We start from the raw sequence: 25,731 nt of genomic DNA on the forward strand, positions 1-25,731 counted from the left end.
GAATGTAGCCTGAAATATGGCCACAAATTGCATCCATGGCTTTTCCAGATTAACCTATGGTCATTTACCAGGATGATTTTTACTGGGGAAGGGAAATCCCCAGTCCTTCTGGGGGTTTTTAGATAGTGAATTTGAGATAATGATAGTCCTTAGGAGACAAAGCACTATTATGGCCCAGTGGTCAGAGTATGGACTTAACGGAGGTCAAGTGATAAATGAAGTCTTGACTTCATTTAATCTGACAATGGATTCAATAAGTCCACAGACCCATCCTGTAGTTATTTCCACAGTTTCTGAATATATTAAAAAATAGACTTTTTTTATCAGCTGAGGCATCAACTTAGAAACAACAACTGGTGAGTTTAGGTTGCTATGCTATAGAATGTAGTATATGCCTTAAACTAACATTAGATATATAGTGCCCTTTTAGCCAGAATGCAGAGATGCAGGAATCAAAGAATGGAGGTGGGAGTTACTTGTCTTAGTATCTCATATTTCAATTAAGTATTCAGAAGATTTAGAAATCCTAATTTCCAAGGTAGAACAATTTCTGCCAGGAAACATAGTCATTGTTCCATTAAATTAAGAGCTGAGTCAATCTTTTGGCTATTTTGGGGCTTCTCATGCTGAAGAACCATCAGGAAGATCTTACTCTATTGGCTAAGGTAATTGCTATGTGGAAATTGGGTTACTGTGATACAGTAGAGGCAAGAAAAACACGTGTGGAACTCGGGGGTTTCACTGAGGAACTTACTGTTCCATAAGAATGGTCCTTGGGAAACTGTGAAATCTCAATAAAGTCAGCACCACTAAGAATTTTAAATTGTGGAAATAAAGGTTTAGGTCACCCTTCCAGGTAAATAACCCCAATCAGAAAAATACATGGAAGAAGTGATGGATATAATTTTAGGTCTCATAACCAGCTACAAAAGCAGATATTATAGTGGCTGTATCTTATGTTAATTTCATTCCCCCCCTTTTTCTGCTACTGAATATAAAAAGGTCTGATGGGAGGTTAATTATAATTTAAGTTTCAGGAAGGGGCATGAATGAACTGAAATCACTCCATATTTATGGAATAGCTGATGTCACTTTTGTGTGAGGGGTAAGAGTTTTTTCATGTGATGGAGAGGCAAAAATTAATGCTATGAGGCAAAAATTGTAAACTAAGCTGTTTATGCTCTGTCCTGCCCACCTTCCCATCTATTATGTCATAACAAATTACTTCCCAAACCTAGCATCTTTTTGTTGTTGTTGTTGTTGCTTTTGCGGTACGCGGGCCTCTCACTGTTGTGGCCTCTCCCATTGTGGAGCACAGGCTCCGGACGTGTAGGCTCAGCGGCCATGGCTCACGGGCCCAGCCACTCCGCGGCATGTGGGACCTTCCCGGACCAGGGCATGAACCTGTGTCCCCTGCATCGGCAGGCAGACTCTCAACCACTGCGCCACCAGGGAAGCCCTCAAACCTAGCATCTTAAAAGAACAATATTTTATTATCCCATAATTTCTGTGGGTCAGAAATCCAGACATAGCTTAGCTAGATACTCTGACTCAGGGTTCTCTCGGAGGGCTGAAGCCCATCTAAAGACTTGTCTTGTAAAGGATCTACTTCCGAGCTCACTCACATGGCTATTGGCAGGATTCTGTTCCTCAGGGTTGTTGGACTGAGGGCCTCAGTTCCTTGTTGGGCTGGAGACTTTTCTCAATTTTTTGCCATGTGGGACTCTATAGGGCAGCTCATAAGATGGCAGCTGGCTTCCCATAGAGTAAGGAAGTGAGAGAGCAAGGGATGGTGTCCAATATGGAAGCCCATGATGGAAGCCAGGATGGAATCATAACATGGAAGTGACTTTTCAACACTTTTATCATATTCTATTCATCAGAAGTATACGACTTTTCCAGTCTCACTTCAGGGGGAGAATACACAAGGAAATGAATACCAGGAGGCAATGATCATTGGGAGCCACTTGGAGGCTGCTTCTCATACCCTCAATTCATTCTCTGCCCGATTCTGCCCTGATATGGATTTCAGTTGGACTGCATCACTCAGGCTCATACCCTCTGGCTTTCTGTTGGGTTTTACCAATGGCAAGTCCAGGCAGAAGAATAAAAGATGAAAGAGAAATAGAAATATAGTAGAAATATTTCTTTTCCTGCTTTTTTTCTGCTTTCATGCTGTGTTTCTGGCAGTAGCTGTGCTCTTCTGCCTCATAATTCTGCTCGCCTAGCTCCAGACTTCACTAGGTGCTGGTAACACCATTTCCTCCTCTTCCCTCTTCAGGCTTAGGAATGATTTAGGCTTCCCACAATTGCCAGTCCCTGAATACCTCAACATCTCTTGCTGATTCTTTAATTCTTCACACACATCTACAAATGTTTCTTTCATTAAGTTCTTTGGTTTCCCTAATAGCACCTTGAATAGTACACATTTCTTAAGGGAAGAGATTATGTGTTATTATTTCTTTAGTCCTAGTGCCTAACATGGTAAGCATTTAATCAGTGTTGGATGATTAAGTGGATGGGTGGGTGGGTGGATGGGTGAACCTAGTTTGAGTAATACAAAAGAAAGGAAAGATAAAATATTTTAAATTATACGAAAATTCTTCACTGACACAGAGACATTAGGCCTCTATGTTTTGTCTGAGACGAAACAGAGAAAAGAATTAAATCTCTAGTGAAAAATGACAATTTTAAAGAAGTAATTTTCTTTTGATAGAGAAGGAAAAAAAGAAACTTATTTAAATCAAGTCAACAAGTCCACAGTAGTGTAAGAGGAGATTTTTCAGAGGGTTACCCAGTTTATGGAAGCAAAATGCATACTGAATTGGCTTAATATTAAATAGCCATAACCAAAGGGTGTGGTTATTTTTATACCATTTCTAAACAATTAAGTTTGTTCCAGCTATGTGTGTCATGAAAAGACTTTTGTCGGTGATTTTTAAATTTAGGTTAATGATCAAGGGAAATTAAGCTGATGTTTGAAAGTATTTGAGTTTAAGGCATAACATGCTCCACATAAAATAAACCATACTGTGTTCTAAATATTACTGTACAATTAGTAAAGAACTCTGACCCCTTGAAGAAAGACAACTAAAAGTATTTACTGTTAGATAACTTCATTCTGCAAGATGTAATATTGTAGAAATATGGCATTTTCACAATTTACTCTGTTACGGTAAGGTACCATATTCTCTGAGATTTTGGCTTCTATCATTTTGCCACCATAGTAAGAAATGGCCTTAGTGTTCTGCGTTAGAATTGCCCTGTCAGTATAAGGCAAATTCTAAGGACCATCTGTTTTCTCTCTGTAAAGTGTGTTATAGCAGCCTTGCAAATAATTTTCAAAAATTGACTTGTTCATTGTTTTCCCTACCTGCCCTCACCTCAGGAGAAATATATTTGAACAGTAAATCCATAGTCTTTATTACTCCTGAAGCCCCCATGGTTACTTGCAATGGACAAGTGAATAAGGGAATATTTGCAAGACTGGTACAGAGACTATGAGGAAGAGTAGAGTTTATAGGTAGAAGCCATTCGACTCAAAAGCATTTTATTAGTGAGAAATTTATTTTTTAATATATTTTTATACAGCCCAACTACCTAGCTAATTTATGTTTTAAAAAATCTCTAGGCATACCTTTTCTTGTCTTAATTGGCAATTTTATTGGCATAGCGATGACAACAGTCCTCATTAATACAACATTCATCACACTTAAAGAAACCTAAGATGGTGTGCTGGAGGGGGTAAAAATATCTCAAACAACTCTGCACCTTCTTCCCAACATTTGCAATCAGTATAATCAAAAAGTTGAGAGAAATTAATAAAGTGACAGAAACCAATCATGTTCAAAAAGGAGCTCTAACACTAAAAGCCTCAACTTCTTAATTACATCCTCTCTTCCATTTCAAACACACACATGCACAGACCTACATATATCTTAATATCAGCATATTCAAAAATATACTCACTTTTTCAGGCTTGAACTACCTTACAGATCCCCAGAGAGGTGCAAGGTCTAGGAAATTGTTCAGTTAATAGAGAACCAAGAGTTCTTTTAACTAAAAGTATTTGTAATCAACCTCCCAAGTGGTTAATAAAACATGTGACTGAATGTGAAGCAGGCCAAAGAAAAAAGTGACAAATCCATTTATTTCTTAAAAATCAAAACATTATATTGAGAAATCTGTTACTCACTCACCTGCCAAGTTCTAAGATTAGAAATCTTTGTTTTCACTGCAACAGTTGATGCTACTGCAAACTGCTAAGTCACTTGAGGAACCTGCTCCCTGTTCTATTTCAGATGTTTCTTCTTCAGTAACTTTTTAATTAAAAAGCTTTACAGAGAACCCTAAACTTAGAGTCATAAGAGCAATGCTTTTAGATTTCCCCCCTCTCTTATGTGTGTATATATGTCTATAATTCTCCAGATTTATTAAAAATAAGTGCTGTCCTACAGGCTGAAATAAAGCTACAAATACAACATCTGTCTCATTTCTCTAATTATCTCATGGATATCTACCAATGTATTAATTAACTTCTAAATTTCATGACTCTGTCAACCATACAGTTCCTTCTCTCAGTATCATATGCTCTCAGTATTGTTCATAGTTTTAAAAATTAAATTAACCTTTTTCTATAGGTTTCATTTGAGTATGACTTGACCAATCATTATAGAGCTATTTAGTCCACCATTTTATTAAGACACTACCTCTGCATGCATTTATAGTATCATGGTATATTTATTCTTTTGTTTGCAATAGAGAGAAATGTAATAAACCACTAATAGTATCATGGGTTAAGAGATGCTAAAAGGCCAGAGTCTACTGTAAACCGTTCTTCTTCCTACATGGTGTGGTGTATGAAACTCTCACCATTAGTGTCACTGTTTTTAGTTAAGTTGAATAGGTCACGACAATTATATAATCTAATAATGTTACAAGGAAGTACTTTAATATCACAACAATAACATGCTTGATGTAACTTGAAACCTATCTAAACAAAATAAAACCCATAATCCTTGCCAGTGGGTTTGCGACCAAACTTAACTTTTCAATGAGTCTTCAAATTCTACAACTTTTCCACTATTTAAGATGGATTCTTCAAAACTCCAGAAAAAAATTAAAGAAAAAAAAAAGAATCTTCTTTTTCCCCACACACTATTACATAGCTAAGGTCTAGAGAAAGCTCCAAAAGTTGAGGAATGTGTGTAAAAGATCTTGAGCGACAGAGCTGTTTTTGTTCACTCTCCCTCCTTTGCTACAAAGAAAAACAAGAACATGGGTGACCTATAAGGATAAGGGAAACAGATTTCCATCTGTAAGCCTATAAGGGGCCATTGAAAACAAGGGTATGAAAAGAAGTTTTAAAAGTTATAAGGAACACATTCAGAAAAGAGTTTCAAATGAAAACAAGCAATTAATGAGGTGGGTAACAACAGGAATTGAGCATATGCCAAGGCCTGCCCCTATATCTCATGCCTCTTTGGTGAGAGAAATTGCTTTTTTTCCCTTTACTATGTAACCCTCTCCTGAACTTTGTGACCTTTAGAAGAAAGAAAGATACTCAGGAAATAAAATTAGGATTATCATTGCTGGTAGCAAAATGAGAGACTAGCAGGTTTATCCTTTAGAAACCATTCTAAGAAAGAATACCAAAGCAAGGAAATTAACGTTTGTCTGAAAATGATACAAAGAACACATTGTGGCTGCAAGTCTATAAACTGCATAGTGTTCTAGAATAACTACATGGGCAATATGAAATGATAGTTTAAGGAGTTTGCTTATATATGCAGATACTTAATCTGGATAATTTAAAGAAGTAGTTGTGACCTTAGGCAAATTTGATAATCTCTCTTTGTGTGCCTCAGTTTCCCCATCCTTAAAATAGAAATAACAAAGAACCCATCTCATAATTTGTTTTGTTACTACTAACCTATATAATATATTTAAAATATTTAGAGCTGTGCCTGACACAAAGTAAGCACTCAATAAATATTACTACTCTGCCATTAAAAGCATAGACTTTTGTTAAAATATCTGAATAAATACTTCAGTTCTCCAGTATACCTTAAAAAGAGGTTTTGTATGAATGCCTGTAATAGGCTGAATAATATCCCCCAAAGAGATCCAGGTAAGTCCTAATCTCTGGAACCTGTGAATGTTACTTTATATGGCAAAAGCATCTTTGCTGATATGATTACATTAAGGATCTCGAGATAGTGAGACTTTCCTGAACTATCTGGATGGGCTTTAAATGTAACCACAAGTGTCCTTATAAAAGAGAGGCAGAGGGAGATCTGCATACAGAAGAAGGCCATGTGATGCCTATAGCAAAATGATTACTTTGCTGGCTTTGAAGATAGAGGAAGGAGCCACAAGCCAAGGAATGTAAGGAATGCATCTCTTGAAGCAGGAAAAGGCAAGGAAACAGATTCCTCCCTAGAGTCACCAGAGGGAGCAAGTCCCTCCTGACATCCTGATTTTAGCCCAGTGAAACTGATTTTAGACATCTGTACTCTAGAACTGTAAAAGAATACATTTCCATTAAGTCACTAAGTTTGGGGTAATTTGTTACATCAGCAACAGGAAACTAATGTAATGTCACACATGTTAATTAATTAAATTAACCATGTGCTATGGCGTGAAATGGTTATGGGCAAGTATTATTATCTGGTTTACATAGTCAAAATAGGGATCTGTTTGCTTAAATTTTACAAACTGATAAGGTTTCTCCACCCTCCTCCTCCCCATCCCAGTGTCCAAAACTGATTTACTGCTCCATTCTCAGGCAGTGAGTGGAGACTTGAATTCAGACAGAGCTATGGGCATTTAGTGGGAGACCCTTTTAGCTTTCGTTCTATGCTTAATTTACCACTTCAGACATGCACACTTTAATTTGCTAATCTGAGGTAAGATGATACTACTTTTTAGGTAGCAGTCTTAAATACAAGCATAGAGACCTGCCACATTTTACAAAGCAAAAAGTGGATGGATCAGGCAGGGAAACTCTTGGTGTTGTGGAAAAGTACTGGCTTTGGAGCCAGGGAAATCCAAGTTTGAATCCTAGATCTACTATAAACTTTGAGACCGTTATCCTCTTTGGATTACAGTTTCCTCCGGCATAAAATAAGAATTTTTTTAAAGGGCCATTTGTGATAAAAATGGTCTCATTTTATTTATAACCAGATTACAGTGCTCCAAGTCCACATTGCCTTTAGAATCAGGAACTCCTATCCTTTTTCCAGAGGCTCCCCTCATCGAATGTTTCTGAGAATTCGTCTCCACTCACTGCCTGAGAATGGAGCAGCAAATCAGATGGTGCCTCTAGCTGGATTTCAACACTGCTGGCCCCTTATAAAATGTTGGTATCTTCTGGTTCCAGAGGCCCTGGTGCTACCTCCGCTGCCTGCAGTACTTCTGAGGCAGGCTGCAACATGCTCTGGTGCCCTCTGAACATATCTACACTGGGTCTTCAAGAAAAAAAAATTGGCAAGAATGGATTCTTGAGGTGAATGGCCAGGCAGAAGGTGAAAGATGTCCTTCCTTCTATGTTACACTTAGTCAGGGTGTGTTCCATAGCAGATAGCTGGCCACAAAGAGGCATCCTGAAGATTTTATGTTTTTAAGCTCTTTTGATTCTCCCACACGATTATTTTCCCCTGGGCATTATCGCCAGTACTGAATTTGATGAATCCAGAAGGATAGTGCCAAGTAAAATTTAGATAAACCCACAGTTGACAAATCCAAGTATTAATTGGGAGATGTCAGCTCTATTTAGAAGAGCTTCTTCATCTCTTGTAGATTATATCAAGAAAGAACTGTGACCTTCTAAGAGCTATCCAACAGTGTCACTAAGACACAGCACTTAGCCCAGATCAGAAATGTAATCTCTAATGCTCCTCTCAGCATAAAATAGAATTCACCAAATTTGCAGACGTTTTCCTTAGAACCTACCATACTGCAGATTCTTTAGAATTTATGCGATCCTTATGAGCCCAGAAGCTACAAACCAGTAAACGGTCTTAGAAAACATTTGGTTACCAGAAAACAATGGTTTATCTTGTCCTCTGACAAAATTTGCACATGACTTACTCACTGAGTCAAGCATCTCACTGTGGACCAGCCAGATCATTCCTTTGATGGTAAATGATTATCCATCTAAACCTGTTAATTAAAATATACAGCATTAGATTTTTTTTTCCATTAGAGAATATCTCTATTGCCTACTGATTGGTCAAATAGAAACAATACCCCAGTTCTTAAATTTTGGAGATGACACACTCCTTCCCATGACAGTGAATGTATGCAAAGCCCACAAAATGTGGTGTATAAGAAATATCAAGAGGTTTTTGTGGTCTGTGGACCCCAGGTTAAAAACTATTGAGACACAAAGAATTTCAAATATGAAGCAAGATTTTCAGACATTTGTGTGACAACACAGAGCTTAGGGCGTCAAATTGGATTTTTGTTGATAACTTATAACACTGAGTTGATAATAATTAGTTGTATTGTGTGTCTTTAATGCATTTGGGTGGTAGAATTGGACAAAATAAATATTATATTTGATTTGGTGTTGCAAATAGATTTTTATTAAAATTTTCTGTTTATATAGGATAGCATATTAGTTGTCTAGGGCTGCCTTAAGAAAATACCTCAGACTGGGTGGCTTAAGCAACAGAAATTTATTTTCTCACTGTTATGGAGGCTGGAAGTCCAAGATCAAGGTGCCTGTAGGGTTGGTTTCTTCTGATGTCTCTCTTTGGTTTGCAGATAGCTGCCTTTTTGCAGCCTCTTCTTATGATTGTCCCTCTGTGGGTGGGACACTCCTAGTGTCTTTTCATATGTCCAAATTTTTTCTTCTAAAGACACTAGTCAGATTGGATTAGGATCCACCATGTGACCTCATTTAATCTTTATGACTTCTTTAAAGGCCCTATTTCCCATACAGTCACATTCCTAGGTATGGGGGGTGGGAGGATGGGGGAGGTAGGGCTTCAACGTATGAATTTAGAGGGAGACATAGTTCAGGCCATAACACTAGTATATGAATTTACTTGCCTTTATTTGCCCCTAAAAGTGTTATTTCAAATTCCAAATTTTCATACTTGAATTATCCTTCAGAAACATTACATTGTATAGAAATTGCACCTCATTTTCTTATGTTAACCTGATGTCAATAAAACTGGCAATGGTTAATTTGTGGCCCAAAGAAAACAACCACAGACAGAAGGCTTTATAAAGAGAAAATAGTAATAACTGTAGTTTGAAGAGCTTTTCTTGGTCTTAAATGTCATCATGGAATAAGTAATTAAATAATTAACATGTAGTTTTGAAAACATTTATAATATTTGTTTAATTGTCATGTTTGCTTTTAATGTAGAAGAATTGGTGTACAAGTTATTCTTGGCAATGGAAAGACTATACAAATTATATTTTAATTCTCACCACACTACTGAGTTTGCTATGTTACAAACATATCAATAATATATTTGCAAATCTGCCAGCTGAGGTTGGAAATTGCAAGGGAGAAAGAATTGGTGGGTTTATATTACAATAAGCTAAAAGAGCAAACATTAGACATTTATTTAGAAATAGTACACTTATTGTTAACCTTCACTGTTAAACTAAACTTCCCAAATAAAATATCTTATATTGGTGTGCATGCAGAAATGACAAAAGGTGAATACAAAGAGGTAAAAATTATACAGCTGAAGCATGGACACAAATCCAAAGCAAATGAAATTAATATTTTATATTAAAATGGTAAATATTTAGGCAATAAATCTTACAATATCAAGGTTATCAGTAGGTCAGCTTCCACATTTGTGAAAAAGGCCTCAAAAACAGACCAGTCTACTTAGTCCTTCTCCCTTACCAAAAGTCTTTTCTACAAAGAGGAAATCAGTATTTTGTGAGAATTGGATCTTTTTTTTTTCATTTTCCAGTGAGCAACCAGTTTTAAGCAATATTAAAGACATTTGAACCCAGAAAATATGCAAAATATAAACAAAATTTTAACCCTATTGCATGGTGCGTCAGATGAACAACAGAAATAATTGCTGTCAGTTTGTGCTTTTTTGACCAATAATTCTCTGTATTTCCTACAAGTAACTTGAGTGATGCAAATGACCTTATTTTTACAGCATGCTTTTATTAAATAGTTTATTATTTTGGCAGACTAATAAAGATTTTGGTATTTGCTTTTATTTGCAATAATATTACCACCACATAAAAAAGGATTTTATGTTCTTTTTGAGGAACAAGGAGGATAAAAGTGGTGATGGATAGCGCAACTGAGGCATCAGCAATGAGCTGGAAATGAGACACATAAATATGAAAGCAGAGCTAAGAAAACAGAACTGCACCCTTGGCCTTTCTTAAAAGAGCATGCACACTTCATGGTTCATTCACACTGTTACAGAAACTCCTTTTGTTTCCAGTGAATCAGGGAATACGTGTAAAGTCTGAAACACTATTCTTACTCCTAGCTGACTGACTTCTTCTATTTAATTAGACTCATTCCGGGGAAATATTTCCAAGCTTTCTGAGGATGTTTAGACTTGAGGAAAAAAAAATAATCAATTGACTAAAAAGTTGGTGGCTGGAGGGACGGAAGGGGAATCAAAACAGATTTACTATTTTTATCATTAATTAGCACAGTGCACAGAAATGAAAGCATTCCACACTGTAGCATCTTAGAGTCAATAGAGCAATTGGGTAGTATTTAAGGATATTCGATGTAGGTGGCTAGGCAATTGACTGTGTCATTAAGGACAAATAATATTATATATGTATATAAACATTGAGTAGACCACATTAGATGGAGGCTTTGGGAATTATAGCATTATATCTTGCCAGTGATGGTACGCGTTTATTCAAAAATTATAATTGTTTTTGTGTTGCATGTTTTCTGACAATGTCAGTACGTAAATTTTACATGTCAAATATTATATATTTATTGTCACCAGAGTAAGTTTAGTATTAATTTTATCTTTTTCCATTAATAACATGTTTCCTTGTAGCAGCATTTAATTGTTACCATGAATGAAAGCAGATTGTGATGAAGAAATGAAGGGAAGGTAAATCTTTTATTCAGGGCCAGAACCTGAATTGGCAGCTCTTAGCTCAGTAATATTCAAACGTGGAACTATTTTTCTTTGCACATGAAAGTGCAGCCAATAGATGAAAGTAGGAAGAAGTAATATGTTGTGAGCTGAGAAATCCACTGCTTTCATTATTGACATAATTCTTCAGATCTTACAGAGGGAGAGAGCTCTACCATTTGGACTCTTGCTGCAAAGACTTACAATAGACATGATTCTGACAAGAGGTTGGTGGTAGCTGAACAGACTTAACAATTAATGGTATGCCAAGGCTGAGTTCAGAGAATTGCTTTACCCAATGCCAATCATTCATTCCTGGCAGTAGCACTTCACATCTTTCCTGGGATGCCGTCCAACCACAGTGGCATCTAAAATATATCGAGCAGTGTTACAGTTGGAGGTGAAATTGAAACTTGCGCCAAACAGAAGTGACAAATTCACATGGCTGAGTGTTGCCTAGCAATCAGGTCCAAGGGGGATGTGGCAATTCTGCGTTTACCCATGGGGGTGTTTAAAGGGGGAAAGAAGTATTTACATTAGAGCTTAGGTGGTCTGACGAGTAGAGCCAGGTGTATGAGAGACTTCATTTCACTTCCAGAGTGTTAGGAGGTAGGAATTGAAGTGGCATAGGGAAAGGAGGGCAGCAGCTGAAGTTGGTAGGATAAGCAGCTTTCAAGTCGGAGGTTCTCAGCAATTAATATGGGGGAGGGGGAGAGCAGCAAGATGCCAAGATGCCAGACTTGCTTCAGAAATTCATGGCAATTGGCCATCCTGCTGCCTTTTGACTGCAGGCCTCTGATGCACCTCTGTTCAGCTGACACTTGGCAGCTGGGTGGCCCCAGGGTAAAGCGAGCAAATGGTGGCCTTCTCTTCCCAGAAATCCACCTGGGAGCAAAGCTCCCACTGGGCAGCCAGACTCAAGAGGTTAGTGGGAGGAATGGAACACTCAGACTGAAATTCTAACCTTGTGCCCTCATTTACTGTTTCTTTTGGAGGTTTCCCATTCCACCTATTTTTTATTGGTCTTTTCTTTATCTTGGAGAATGCTACTCAAACTCCCCCTACCCTATACTCTATAGTATGAAGTGACTGTCAGAATCAACGATCAACATACGAAACAGCAAGTGGATACATCAAAATATCAACTCTGGGGAAAGAGACACAGTGCTTGCCCTATAAAATTTTCTCAGGTCACAACCTGAGAAATTTTGTGCAAATAATTTTGTCTTGGGTTTTCCACCCCTCCTTATTTGGAAGAAGAATAAAACTGTAAATTTGTAGTGTAGATTTAACTGTTTAGTGGAGGAACTCATGGAGGTATTACAGCCACCACACCGTAGATTGTTTTCTTCTTTGCCTACTTTGTTGTTGTTCTCTTTCTTTTGAACTGTTAGGACCTCATTAACCTGATGAGTCTAGACTTCAAAGCCCTGTGTGAGAGAAGAGCCCAATCTAGACTGAGACGGTGGACATTGTCATTCCCCCATGTGGTGCTCACTAATCCATAGACTTACTCTTAATGAATCTCAGGCCTGAGTGAGTGCCCATTCCCAATGTTGCAAAACTTCAATACTATGTCTAGGGTGTTTGGCTAAATTTGTATGTAATCTGTTGTTTTCTCAAGACTATAACTTCTAAGGACAGGAACTTCTAAGTAGGGTCAGATAAGATAAAAACGTGAAAACGTAAAGTGCTATGTAATTGTAACGTATTTTTGTTATTTCTATTATGTGTGGTATGCTGCTCATTTCACAATAGATGTTTAATAAATGCTGGTGGATCAGTGGACGGACTAGATTCATGGATGTATTGATAATGACTGATGAATGTATAAAACCACACATACATTTAAGAGATTCAATAGATCGGGCTTCCCTGGTGGCGCAGTGGTGGAGAGTCCACCTGCCGATGCAGGGAACACAGGTTTGTACCCCAGTCCGGGAAGATCCCACATGCCGCAGAGCAGCTGGGCCCGTAAGCCATGGCTGCTGAGCCTGGGCGTCCGGAGCCTGTGCTCCGCAACGGGAGAGGCCACAACAGTGAGAGGCCCGCGTACTGCAAAAACAAACAAACAAACAAAGATTCAATAGATCATAAAGCTGGCTAATAATAATAACAACAACTAAATTTATGGACTGTTCATTTTATGTCAGCCTAAATTCTTTACATGAATTAACTCATTTAATTCTCACAACAATATGAGGTAGATATTATGATTCTCATTTAAAATGAGAGGGTTGTTGCACAGAAAGGTTAATCAGTTTTCCCAAATTGTTAGTAAGTGAGAACTTCTTTCTAACTGGACTTCAGAAGTAACCTCCATTAATGGTATTAATTACCCATATATATTAAAATTTGGATCTATTCTATTTAATTTCTGTAAGCATGAAAAGCTAAAGCAGAATGCAGTCAGTACACTCTTGTGGTAGGCAGAATAGGACACTTCAAAAATTACCATATCCAAATCCCTGGATCCCCTGAATATATTAAGTTGCATGGCAAAAGGGAATTAAGGTTGCAGATGGGATTATGGTTGCATATCAGATGACCTGGATCTAGGGAGAGGTTATCCTGGATTAATCAGGTGGGTCCTATGTAATCACAAGAAAACACAAGGAATAATGAAGAGAGAGGCAGAAGAGTCAGTGTCAGTGGAATGCACTGAGAGAAAGACTTGACCACCATTATTATCTTTGAAGTTGGAAGGGGACCATGATCCAAGGAATGCATACAGTCTCTAGAAGCGGGAAAAGGCAAGAAAATGGACTTTCCTCTGGGCCCTGCCCATACCTTGATTTTAACACAGTGAGACCCATTCTAGACTTCTGACCTCCAAAACTGTAGGATAATAAATTCATGTTGTTTGAAGTCATTAGGTTTGTGGTAATTTGTTACAGCAGAAACAGGAGACTAATACAGCTTTCAAATTCCAAGATTACAGAATGAATTTTGATTTCTCACTAATCCAATGCTGGAGTTTATTGACATAACTTCAAGAGTCAAAAATTGGAAGTCTTGGCCTGATTTAGATTCATTATTATTCTTATTTTCATTTGAACTATGTCCGAGGAAAATCTCTCTACATAATCTATAATTTCTGAACACTTTTTCTCTAAAACGAGCAATGTCTATTTTTATTCCATTTTAAGTATATTATGATCATTAAAATTATAGACATAGGCACCCAAAATTACCTGGAAAAGAGAGACACCACGTTCCATGGTCTATGATTTAAGCTCTTCTGCCCTGTTACTTCACTTCCTTTGCTCTTTGTCTCTCCTCTTCTTTCCCATCTTCCTTCACCTGTCCTTTGTTTAACTCTCAAAACAATGATCTCCTCAAACCTGATACTTCTCTGGCTAAAGATCCATTAAGAATGCATCCCTTTTTTAAAACCTCAGTACCCTAATATTTCTATTTCTCTTCTTTTCCCCTTTAGTAATAGTAGTATTAATAATGATAATAGATGGAATCCATTAAGCACTTCCTATATGCTAATATTGTGATAAATGTTTTACATACATTGTATCATTTAATCCTCAAAAAAAATAAGAGGTAAGTACTCTTATTATTTCTGTCTTTCAGATAAGAAGAGGGAGGCATAAAGAGGGTTAGAAACTTGCCCTAATTCCGTTAGCTCAAAAGTGGAAGAGCTGGGATTCAAATCCAGAGAAGTGTCCACTTCAGGTGAGCGATCTTAACCTCACATTCTGCTGCCTTCTGGTTTAGTTTCTCCCTGGAAGCAGCTACTAGACTGCCTCCTATGCAAAAAGTACCTGAATTATGCATAGTGCTCAAGATAACAAAAGATAAAAGTGTTAAGTGCTCTGTCCTGAGGAGGGCCCTAGGTGGTTAAGAAATAAACAGAGTAAAAATGGGGGAAGTTAGAAATCCAGGCAGGTGTTGTGCACGCAAAAGCCAAAGTTACCCACAATGGAAAGTAGACCCTGAGAATATCAAGGCAGGGCCCTTGGCTTATTTAGTTTCATATTTTGAGCACTTAGCACCAAGCTCAGTGTACAGTGAGTGTTCCACCAGTGATTTTAAACCTGGGTTTGCTGGACCACCAGGGATGTGATGATAATATTGGAGAATCCATGTGTTTTACAGTCAGTATTCTAAAATGTCAAAGAAAGTGATCCATCTACAATGATAAGACTGCACAGACTGTTTAAAGAGATGAGTTTCTCGGCTGTTGGCTAGGATTCTACCAGTTCAGTAAGATTATATCCTGGTTACTTCATGATGACCAGAAACTTTGATTAATAGATATGTATGTGTAATAAAACAGGAAACCAAATATTGCTTAAAACAAATTTTGTTTGCTAAACAAAATATATCAAAACATAAGGATTGTGGAGTCTAATGAATTAAAAAGCTTTACTTAATGGTGAAAAATTTGAGAACCGTAATGTGTACTCAAATATTAATTAAAAGTTGAGTGAATAGGTTCAAATGTTGTGTCTCCAAATATCCCCAGTTATAATCTAATGCTTCTATTAACAGATTAATGAACTACTTCTTGTAGTCATCATACTTTAGTGCTAATTGGCTTATCAGCTGAACTTCTGTGACAGGTGACATGTAGCTGAGATCTGGGCACAGAAGGAATGTGAGTTTTAATCAGAGGGAGGACAAATTTTCTGGAAAGGGCTACATAATTTTATCTAGTAGGAAGTACTAAGGGGCTAATTTCTTTTGGGCTGGGGGGTGTAGGTGTAGAAGAGAGTAACATAAAAGAGGAGAAAAAGTATGGAAAGAAGAGATAATACAGCCAGAGACAAACATTATCTATTACACAATTTGCCTACTTCTGGTACTTTCAACCAAAACAGAAGCAATTAATAAACAATTTCTGGGCCTCTACATTAAAGGACTGTGCCATTCAAAATATGATTCAAAAAGCAAACAAATAAAAATATGATTTTTTTTAAAGGGACAACATTTATTCCTTTTCCAAGGGTTACAGTAAAACCAGGTGGAAGAGAATGGTTTTAGCAGTTAGAAAAAAAAAAATTACAAATCTGGGGTTTGGCCATTAAAAGTTATTTAAAACAATGGGAGGGGAAAAAAATAGACAACAAGAAGTTGTGTCACATTACATACCTCTCCCCCACCCCAAAGCTTAATACTTGCTTACCAAGACAAAAAAGAGACACAGTTTATTCACAAGCTGGAGGTTTGAACTTGAGTAAGACATTTATAAAAACCTAAACGGGGGCAGTGTCCTCCCTAGCCCAGGGGCCACTAGGCACAGCACAAGAGACTAAAAACTCAACAGGGGAAGGCTGGACACTCAGGGTTTGGGAGCGTAGGCACCCCTAGATCTGGCTCAGGGATTTGGGGAGTAAACAAAACCTACTTGGAAAAGAATTGGGGAAGAAAACCAGCAATTGCCTTCTGCACAGGTGGGGACAGTGAAGGAGACAGGGACAGGGCCAGGAGCATTTCCCATCACTAACCTAACTTGGGAAACTGCAAGGGACCATCTTCAACTGGCCTTAAGAGGAAGACCAGATGGATGAGTGGAGAATCCACAAGAGGAAGAGGACGAGAGGGAACGTGGCTAGGGGGCAACAGCCCCTTCCTTTCTGGGCGCAGGAAGGCAGCCAGGGCACCAGGTCCAGGCAGTGACCTCACAAGGACAGCACAGTTTTTGCAGCTTAAGGTCACCCACCTGCCCCCACCCAGCTACTCATTCTGCCCACCCGCTGGTGTAGGGCGCCCCTCCGCCCAGAGCGGTGGATGGCTCTGTGCCTGGGGCCCTGCCTCTTCTGTGTCTCCTCCCTTGGAGGCAGCACCAGCCTCTGCCCCTGTGGCCTGGGCCTCCTGGCTCTCAGGGGTGGCACATTGCCTTCCCTTCCCGGGCAGTGCCTTCCTCACTGCAGGCACCGACCCCCCCGCCCTGCTCCTGCCCTTCCTGTGGGTGAGGAAGCAGACGGATCCCCCACCCCCCCTTCCGATTTCTCTTGAAGGACAGGCCACTCAATTTGGAAGCCTTCTTGAAACAGAATTTCTTCTTCTTGGGGGTCTCCTTGGGGGAGACCTCCTCCTTGCCCTCAGCGCCCTGGCTAGGGGGTGCCGGCTCGATGACATCGCCAGTGGCCCCGGCTGCCTCCTCTGTTCCGTTCACGGGGGTGGGGGTGACTCCCTTCACCTTTGGGGGATAAGTCTGCATTGCTTTTCACGTGGCCGTTCTCCTGTCCGTTGATCTTAGTGGGGGAAGCGCCTGCTGCCTCCTCCGCGTTCACGTCGCGCGGGGAGACTTGGAGCTCTGGCTGCCCATGGCGGGGGTTCTGCTGGGGGGCGCCCGCAGCCACGCCGGGCTCGCGCCGCAGGGGATAGTTTGGTCAGGGTGGGCCTGGCCGGCGGAGGGGTGGGGCTCGCGCCTGAGTGAGAGGGGTGTGTGTGTGTGGGGGGAACCGAGCTCCAACCCTGCTCAGCGCCAGACCCGCTAGCTGCACGCCAGAATGCCTAAAATGTGACTCTTGTTCTTTGTCCTCAAGGGGAAATAAGATTTAAGCACCGGGCTGGCACTAGGATGAGGAGAGTAGGGCTCTTCATTTAAGCATATGAAAATGTATATAGTGACATAAAGTAAATCATCATTTCATTTAACAATACAGAGATATCATCAGGTAGTACAGGAAGAATTAACCGGGAAATGATAAAAATTTTGGGGGAGGGAGCCATCATTATGGCCTGGAATCCAGAGGTATTGAACCAATGTACTGGGGTCTGGAGGGGCATCTATCTGACTTGCCCTATACTCCTAGACATGTACCACACTGGATTACTCTTCCTAAAATAGATTTTTTCACTCTCTCTTCTCCTAATAAATAGAAGAGAGCAACTGAAGCTCAAGGCACCCCTTTTTCTTCTCATGACAGCCCTAAGATTCTCAACCTAGCTGGCAAATGCTATAGCACTAATCAGAGTGCTGGACCCATAGAGCCACTCAATAAATACCTTCTAATTATATGGTAAGGAATAACAAACATTTAACTTGGAGAAGATCTCACCAAATGGCAACCCTACCACTTCCTAGCAGTATGAACTTGGGTTAATTACATATTGATTTTATTTTTCTTATCTGTGTAACGGGATTGCTAACTTCTACCAAAAAGGTTAACCAGTCTATAAGCGTAACTGAAATAACATGTAGACATATCTGATGCTTATTAGACAAATGTTGACTATAAATTTGAAAGGTGACTGTATTGCTATAGACAGATGGAGGCTAACACCTTTCATTGAGGGAAGTTGTGTGGTATTTAGAAATTGGGCCCTGCTGGTCCTTGATTTTTTTACCTACAAAATAAGGCCTTAAAACAGGTAGATTTGGAAGATCACTGAAATTCTAATGGTCTCTGTTTCTGAGAAGCAACCATCTAGTCAAATTCTTTCTAGGCCCTAAAGCACTGATACAATGTTGAATGTAAAAAGAATAATGGAAAACTTAGCACCAATTAAAGAGACAGCATACCATCTCTTTCCTCATTGTGCACATGCTTATATCTTGGATACGTATCAGTTGGGGTTAGTGGGTGATGATAGTATTAGGCTGGCAAAAACAAAAACAAAAATAAAAAGTAGTGAAAATTTTGTTTAGCCAAATTTATTCAATTTAATAAGAAACTACATCTTTTTTTTTTTTTTGATGTTGGGGGTAGGAGTTTATTAATTAATTTATTTATTTTTGCTGTGTTGCGTCTTCGTTTCTGTGCGAGGGCTTTCTCTAGTTGTGGCAAGCGGGGGCCACTCTTCATCACAGCGTGCGGGCCTCTTACTATCGCGGCCTCTCTAGTTGCGGAGCATAGGCTCCAGACGCGCAGGCTCAGTAATTGTGGCTCACGGGCCTAGTTGCTCCACGGTATGTGGGATCCTCCCAGACCAGGGCTCGAACCCGTGTCCCCTAAATTAGCAGGCAGATTCTCAACCACTGTGCCACCAGAGTAGCCCCAAGAAACTACATCTTATTCAGGGCTTCTTCCTACAATTTTGGTATCAAATTGTCTTTTCTTTATACAACGGTGATAAAAGATAGTACTTGTTTATTCAAATTACCTTTCATAGGAAATGAAAAGTTGGCAGCTTTATATCACTTTCCCAGTTTTTTCTATTGTTGATTAATTTTTAGGTTCATAAAATTTGAAAATCTAGAAATCCCTGACCTATAGCACCAATCAATAAATAGTTTTTATTTTTATCATTAACATTGGCATTGTCATGAACAATGTTAAGAGGAAACTTTCTGAAAGGAATATCTGATTGTTTATTGAAAAGTACCAAGTTTTTAAAGCCTCACTGGCATTTCTCAGAATCAAAGCCTAACCAGCCCTTCCCCCAGCTTCCCACCCCAACTCTGAGGAGGAAAAGATGTGAGAAAAAAGAAGAAGCAAGAGTCAGATTTTTTTCTGCTCCTGTGGGATCCTACTATCTGAAATATTTACAAGTGTGGAAATGACACAGAGGAAGCCCACTTACTGCTGGAGTAGAAAGGTCGGAACTGGGCTTGCAGCATCCTAAGTGAGCCAGCTCAGAAGGCTTCTCTGCCCTGACCTAGCTCCAGGCAAGTAGCTAGCTATCAGGCCTGTTTGGGGTAAGTGATGCAAGGAAGATAAAACACCAACAGCAGTTTTAATGTCAGAACTGCTGCTTGAGTTGCCACACTCCCAGCAGAATAATACAGCCACATTTTAGAGGATTTTCATGGGATGAAATTTTAACAGGTATATTAGGAAAACTGAGGGGAGTAACTCTATAAAAGTTTAGAGTCTATGCGTAGTGGACTTGGTGGTAGATTTTTAAATCCACAGTAAAGGCTTGGTTTTGACTACCTTCTGACTGACTTTCAAAGACATTTCTATTGTAAATTAATAATAAACTTTTATAATGACTGGAGATATTTTCTGACTTAAGAACTTAATTGTGAAATTGTGAATCTATAAATGATTTGCAAATGTAAAAAACTGCTATTGTTGCTACTATTTTTTCTATTTACCAGCAATATTTTTCATATTCTTATCATTGTCTCTCTATTGAATTTGACTTGAAAAGTAATATTTATTTGCATATGTCAACTTTGAGTGTTATGATGAGTTGTATCGGACCTGCTGTTCAGACATATTGACATTAAGTAAAGAGGAACAAAGGAACCTAGGAACAGACTCTGAGAGCTCACCAGATTAATCTGTTATCAGAACCAAGAACATATATTTAGAAGTTTGGTTTGCTCAAACGATATCAAGCCCCGTACACAGTCCCAGGTACTTATTTAGTCTGAACAGAGATTCACATATAAGGAAGTATGCCAAACAACCTCATGTCAATCAGTGACAGGAATAGTTGCAATAATACAAATAGACTCAACAACAGCAATGATAATGTATATTCCCTAGAGAACGAATATGCTCTCCAACATGGTGGCATTACCTGGTCCTCAGGTAAGATTTGATATTTTCCTGCTTCGGAGAGCATCCCACCCTTTGACCTCTTCTTCTGAGTTGAGAATTATTATTCTCTTGTTGTGATTCTATTTATCTCTTAGAGAAGACGGGAAGGAGTTTCATCTCTTTCCCATTTTTATGCATCATTTGTGACTGGATAACCTATATTAAAATGATTACAATGTGTACCAGAACGCCATTCATGCATGCACCTGTTTTCTTCAGGTTTATTCTGACAGAGTATGTGTGTGTTTGGTAGTGTTGGAAGGGAAGATAATAAGTACAGCCAGGTATATTTTGACAAAACACTTGAATGTCATAAAGCAAAATTTACTATTTTTCTTTTGTAAGCCAAAAAAAAAACCATTCATCAGTTAATCTATTAAAGCTGAATTGCCTAGAGAAATATGTTTATTTTCTTTAACTGTTTTATATTGTATTTTGATTTTGAAAATTATTCTTAAATTCTTCCCCAGTCCTCATATGTCTGTAATTTTTAAAGATAGTCTCACCAGTCAGAGTGGATCTCCAGGTATATGAGTGTGAAATCTGGGGGAAGGTGGCACACACAACTTTAATATCTCTCCTGTCTTTAGACTTGTGGCAAAATCCTTTAAACATAATGTTGTGTTTTAATCACATCATTGAAAAAAGATCAAAAATAGAAATTTTAAAATAATTTTTGTCAAAACTAGAGCACTATGGTCTAAAGAATATTTATGAACTCATGCTACCTCAAGATTGCAGGTCAGGCATGGTTATTCAGGTGTGGCTCCCTGACCAAGTCATTCAGGGAAGGATTTTTACCTGTAGACTTGCAGACAAGAACTTTTAGAGAATGAACATGTAGCTTACCTCTAAATTAATTTCCTTTGAAATCAATATGTGTTATTCTGGGAAAGTAAAGGAATGTATAGACTACATTAATGTATAGGATTTGAATGGACCACCCTAAGAACAAGGCATATATTTGTATGTAAGGATGTGTGTGTATGTACACACACGTCTAATAGTCTAGTAAAAAAGAGCCCATAGACCTATATTCAAACGTAAGTACACATATTCATACTTCATGCTCAAGCACAATTCTGACATCATTGACACTTTGCATTGGAATAGGACAAGCTGGTATCACCAAACAGGAAAATTAATTCACTCAATCCTTAGTATGCTCATGGAAGCCGTACAATTCATTATAAGCATATTGCCAATAGAAATACAAACAAACAGCATGTGTATCCTATTAGATCTAAATCATAGCAGGGAGCCGAGCTGGTGGAAATATAATGCATCCAGCCTTAAGCATTCTGAGTTGTACTCATGAATGACTTACTCTATGCCTGGATTCCACTCCAGTTCCTTATAATTTACACTGGGTTATTATATGTTGTGCCTCTTCCCATATCAGCTGTCTCCATAAGGGACTCATGCATTATGGAGTCAGGGAAACACTCAGGACCAGTCCAAGAATGCTTTGTCCATTGGGGAAAAGTCAAAGTAAAAACTATTCCCTATGTAAATGCACAAAAAAATTCTGGTTCCTAAACATCAGATGCTCCTGAAACCCCGCCTAAGTAAAGTCTAATAGCTGGTCTCAAGAAGAGTGTGGCTGGCAGTTTGGAGTAGATAATTTAAGCTGTCATGAAGTTGGGGAGCCTGGCTGGTTAAATCTTTTGCAAGCCTATTGCTTCTCCAAACACTTCCCATAGTATCTAACACACAAACATACTTTATTGAGCATCAGCAAAAGTTGTTTTTCACCCACCCCTACTAAATTATTCAGACTAATATAAGAATTAAGACCAATGAAAGGAAAAAAGTAAAACCATAAGTGTCTAAAAGTCCATTGTTCAGACAAGATTTTTTTTTTTAATTTGGAAATTGCAGCACTCATTCATGGATACCCTGCTTTTAAATTTCAATATAGCATTAGTAATACTTTCCACTTTAAACACTATATTCTTGAACCTATATTGAAGGGATGTTTTGAGTTCTATATGTTACCAGGCTAACCAGTTAAAAAGTGAAATATTCAGTTAATGCTATTCCAATCAATGAGCATGTTTCTTAGAAAAAAAGATATTTTTATGGAAACTAGATATATGCTCTAATAACAGACAGATTTTATATATTTTGCTCACTATTGTATTGCTAGTGACTACACCATAGGAGGCATTCAATACATATTTGTTGAATGGGAGAAAGAAATCAATGGTTTGTGACATGTCAGAGAGAGAACACAGCTCTGAACAGGTGATGTGTTTATCACAGTGGAGCTTATTTCTCTACGTTAGTATGCTCAGAAATCCAGAGGAGAAGACTTGAAGCAAGTTTTAATAAAGGGTGTACTAATATCTGTTCTGATCTGATATTTGTCTATGGTCAGAACAGGGTCAAAGGGGTCTGTTAAAGATGTATTTGGCTACAAATAACAGAAGACTACCACAGTGGCCCTAAGAGACCAGGATTTGTCTTCTGCAGCAAGAAGTTTGGGAGTAGGTAGTACAGGGTAGGTGTGGCAGCTCAGTAATTCTACTAGGAACCTCAATTCTTTCCATCTTTTTGTTCTGCCAAACATAGTTTGCAGGCTCTTGCTTTCAAGCTTGGCATCTTATGATTGCAAGAAAGATGCTTGCTGCCATGTCTTATGCTAATATTTTATCAGACAAAAGGAAAGATAAAGTGAAGAGGGAGTCAGGCATGGATGGTGACTGCATCAAGAAGCAACAGATTTCCCACCAATCCCAGCAGATGTCTACTTACGTTTCATAGAGCAGGACTGTGCCACATGATTAGATTGCCATGGAGTATGGGAAAGCAAATGATTTTAGCTAGACAGTTTGTTACGTCTCCAAAAAGCCAGGGTCCTATTAGACAAAGCAGAAGTGAGGAAAGACATTGGGTAGGCATCTAGCCATGTCTGCCCCAGGACTGAAGTGAAGAAATTAGTCTGTCATAACATAAAATCTGAACAGCGCTTCTCTGATTTCACCCTTCTAAAAGTAAATTCAGACTAAAGTAGTTCTATGGGGCAGCAGTTTTAGCGCACATTTTTTCATGATTGAGTTAATTCAGACCTTGTTGTTTTCATAAATAGCTTAATAGGTGATGACTTCCTGATGAATTTTCATCCTGTATTTGTGGCCTAGGGAAAAAAAATTCCTTTCTACTGCCCTGAACTTAAAGTCTTCTATTATCTGGACCAACTTCTTCCTTATTTCTCCTTTCAAAACCATTTTCTCTAAATAGCTCTCTGAGAAGGAGTATTATAAAGAAATTCATGCCCAAATGTTAATGTTTGACAGTGTCTTTCTATATTGTCCTGTATGGGGGCTATTTGAGGTTTAATGGGATAATTGCCTAAAAGTCTAGCTCTAATTTCAGAAAGAGTGGCCAAGAGGGATATTTTTTTTTTTTTTTTTTTTTTTTTTTTTTTTTTTTTTTTTTTTTTTGCGGTATGCGGGCCTCTCACTGTTGTGGCCTCCCCCGTTGCGGAGCACAGGCTCCGGACGCGCAGGCTCCGGACGCGCAGGCTCAGCGGCCATGGCTCACGGGCCCAGCCGCTCCGCGGCATATGGGATCCTCCCAGACCGGGGCACGAACCCGTATCCCCTGCATCGGCAGGCGGACTCTCAACCACTTGCGCCACCAGGGAGGCCCAAGAGGGATATTTTTGAATTCAGGAAACTTAACCTTAGTTATGTAGTCACCCATCTGGGCAGTTGTCTTTCTTATCTAAGAACTGAACTTTGTTTTTATTTACCAAGAGTGGTATAAAGGTAATAATAATCTTTCTCTCTTTAATACTTGACAATGTGCCAATGGAACAATGATTCCTTTAGCAGGTGACCTATGTGAATTATGTAATTCTATGACTCCTTGCTCATAGAAACATAAGCAATTTAATACTTGTTAGGAGTTGGAGATGCTCAAATCTTTGTTAAGGTTCTGGCCCTTTCCTTGGTTTCATTACTTTTATAATAGGCCAAGACTTTTATTAATATAATGTAGGGAGATGTTTGGCAGAAAGATATAATGTAAGCTGATCCCTTGTAAATTTAAGAAAACTAGAAAGAGGGGAGGGAATAAGTCGTTCATGACTAAAACAGTGGATGCTGTCGTTGCAGGTGTTCATGAATGTTGTATGTGCACCCAGAAAATCTTTATAGTCTTTAAAACAATTTGTCTTCACCTAAAAACCACACAGACTTATTATGTATTTACTGCTCACCACCCCGCTTGGTCCTGTAATTTTCCTTTTTTGCCTGCAGGCTTAACATTCTTGGCAAAGAAGAAGGCTTATGGGAAATATTCATTGACTTCTTATTGAAGCAGTGTTGTTTCTGCATGGGAGCCAGGCTCAAGGAGTTTAGCTACAGATCCCAGAACAACTTCCTTGATTTTACAAGAAGGGCTCTGAGGGACCCTTATACTGCAATAATATGAACAGAAACTCTCATTCTAAAGTTTCACAGAAATGCACACCACCCTCTCCTTGCTCATATTGCTAGAAGACCTTGCCTTAGAGAATGAGAACCTGGGCTCTAGGTGTATCTGGACAAGAGACATCTGAATGGGCATTGTCTCTTCTGTTATTTGCTCTAGGACACCCTCTCGTCTCTGTCCTAGTATCTCCCATGCAGGCCTCCTTCTGAGGCTGTTTGGGGTCTTCCTCTCTGTTGGACTATGTAATAGCCCCAAACTTTCTGCCCTTGGGTGGGAGTGGGGGATGAGAATGTGTAGAATAAATGTAAATGGATCTTTTCCAATACTTGTCAAGGAACAAGAAACGTTAGAGAAGAATTTCTTTGCCCCTACATGGAGCACATTGTCCCTGACTGTTCAAAATAAGTGTCTCAGTTTCAGAGAATCCCATCCCTCAGGAATGCCACAAGAATAGCCCCAATTAGCAGAACATAATTACTTGAGTCGGAATCATATACTTAATGATGAACCTTTCCTCCCAAATGGCATGAAGTCTTGAATAATTTAGAAGGAAAAAACAATTAAATATAAGGGGACCCTCCTTAGAATTAGGGATGCTTGTGGCCATGCTCATGCATATGCATGCTGTAAGGGAGGGCTAGTACTAGAGAAGTTTAACCAGCTTTAAAGTGGAACAGAGTTGATAATTTTCAACCTATAAAAAGCTCATTTAAATACATAGAATGACATCAAGA

The 25,731-nt window shown here is 38.8% G+C and overlaps 1 long non-coding RNA gene and 1 pseudogene across 1 annotated transcript in view; one reads left to right on the forward strand and one right to left on the reverse strand.

The window, feature by feature from the left end:
• LOC132488426 (uncharacterized) overlaps window positions 1-25,731 on the forward strand; it is a 66,010-nt gene that overhangs the window by 18,983 nt on the left and 21,296 nt on the right. Inside the window, exon 3 of the long non-coding RNA XR_009531747.1 lies at window positions 14,688-14,789. This is a non-coding gene — a long non-coding RNA (uncharacterized LOC132488426). The remainder of the gene's footprint in view (window positions 1-14,687; window positions 14,790-25,731) is intronic.
• Window positions 16,794-17,388, reverse strand: LOC132489180 (MARCKS-related protein-like; annotated as a pseudogene).

This window comes from Mesoplodon densirostris, chromosome 4 (genome assembly GCF_025265405.1).
Source record: "Mesoplodon densirostris isolate mMesDen1 chromosome 4, mMesDen1 primary haplotype, whole genome shotgun sequence".
Classification (NCBI taxonomy): Eukaryota; Metazoa; Chordata; class Mammalia; order Artiodactyla; family Ziphiidae; genus Mesoplodon; species Mesoplodon densirostris.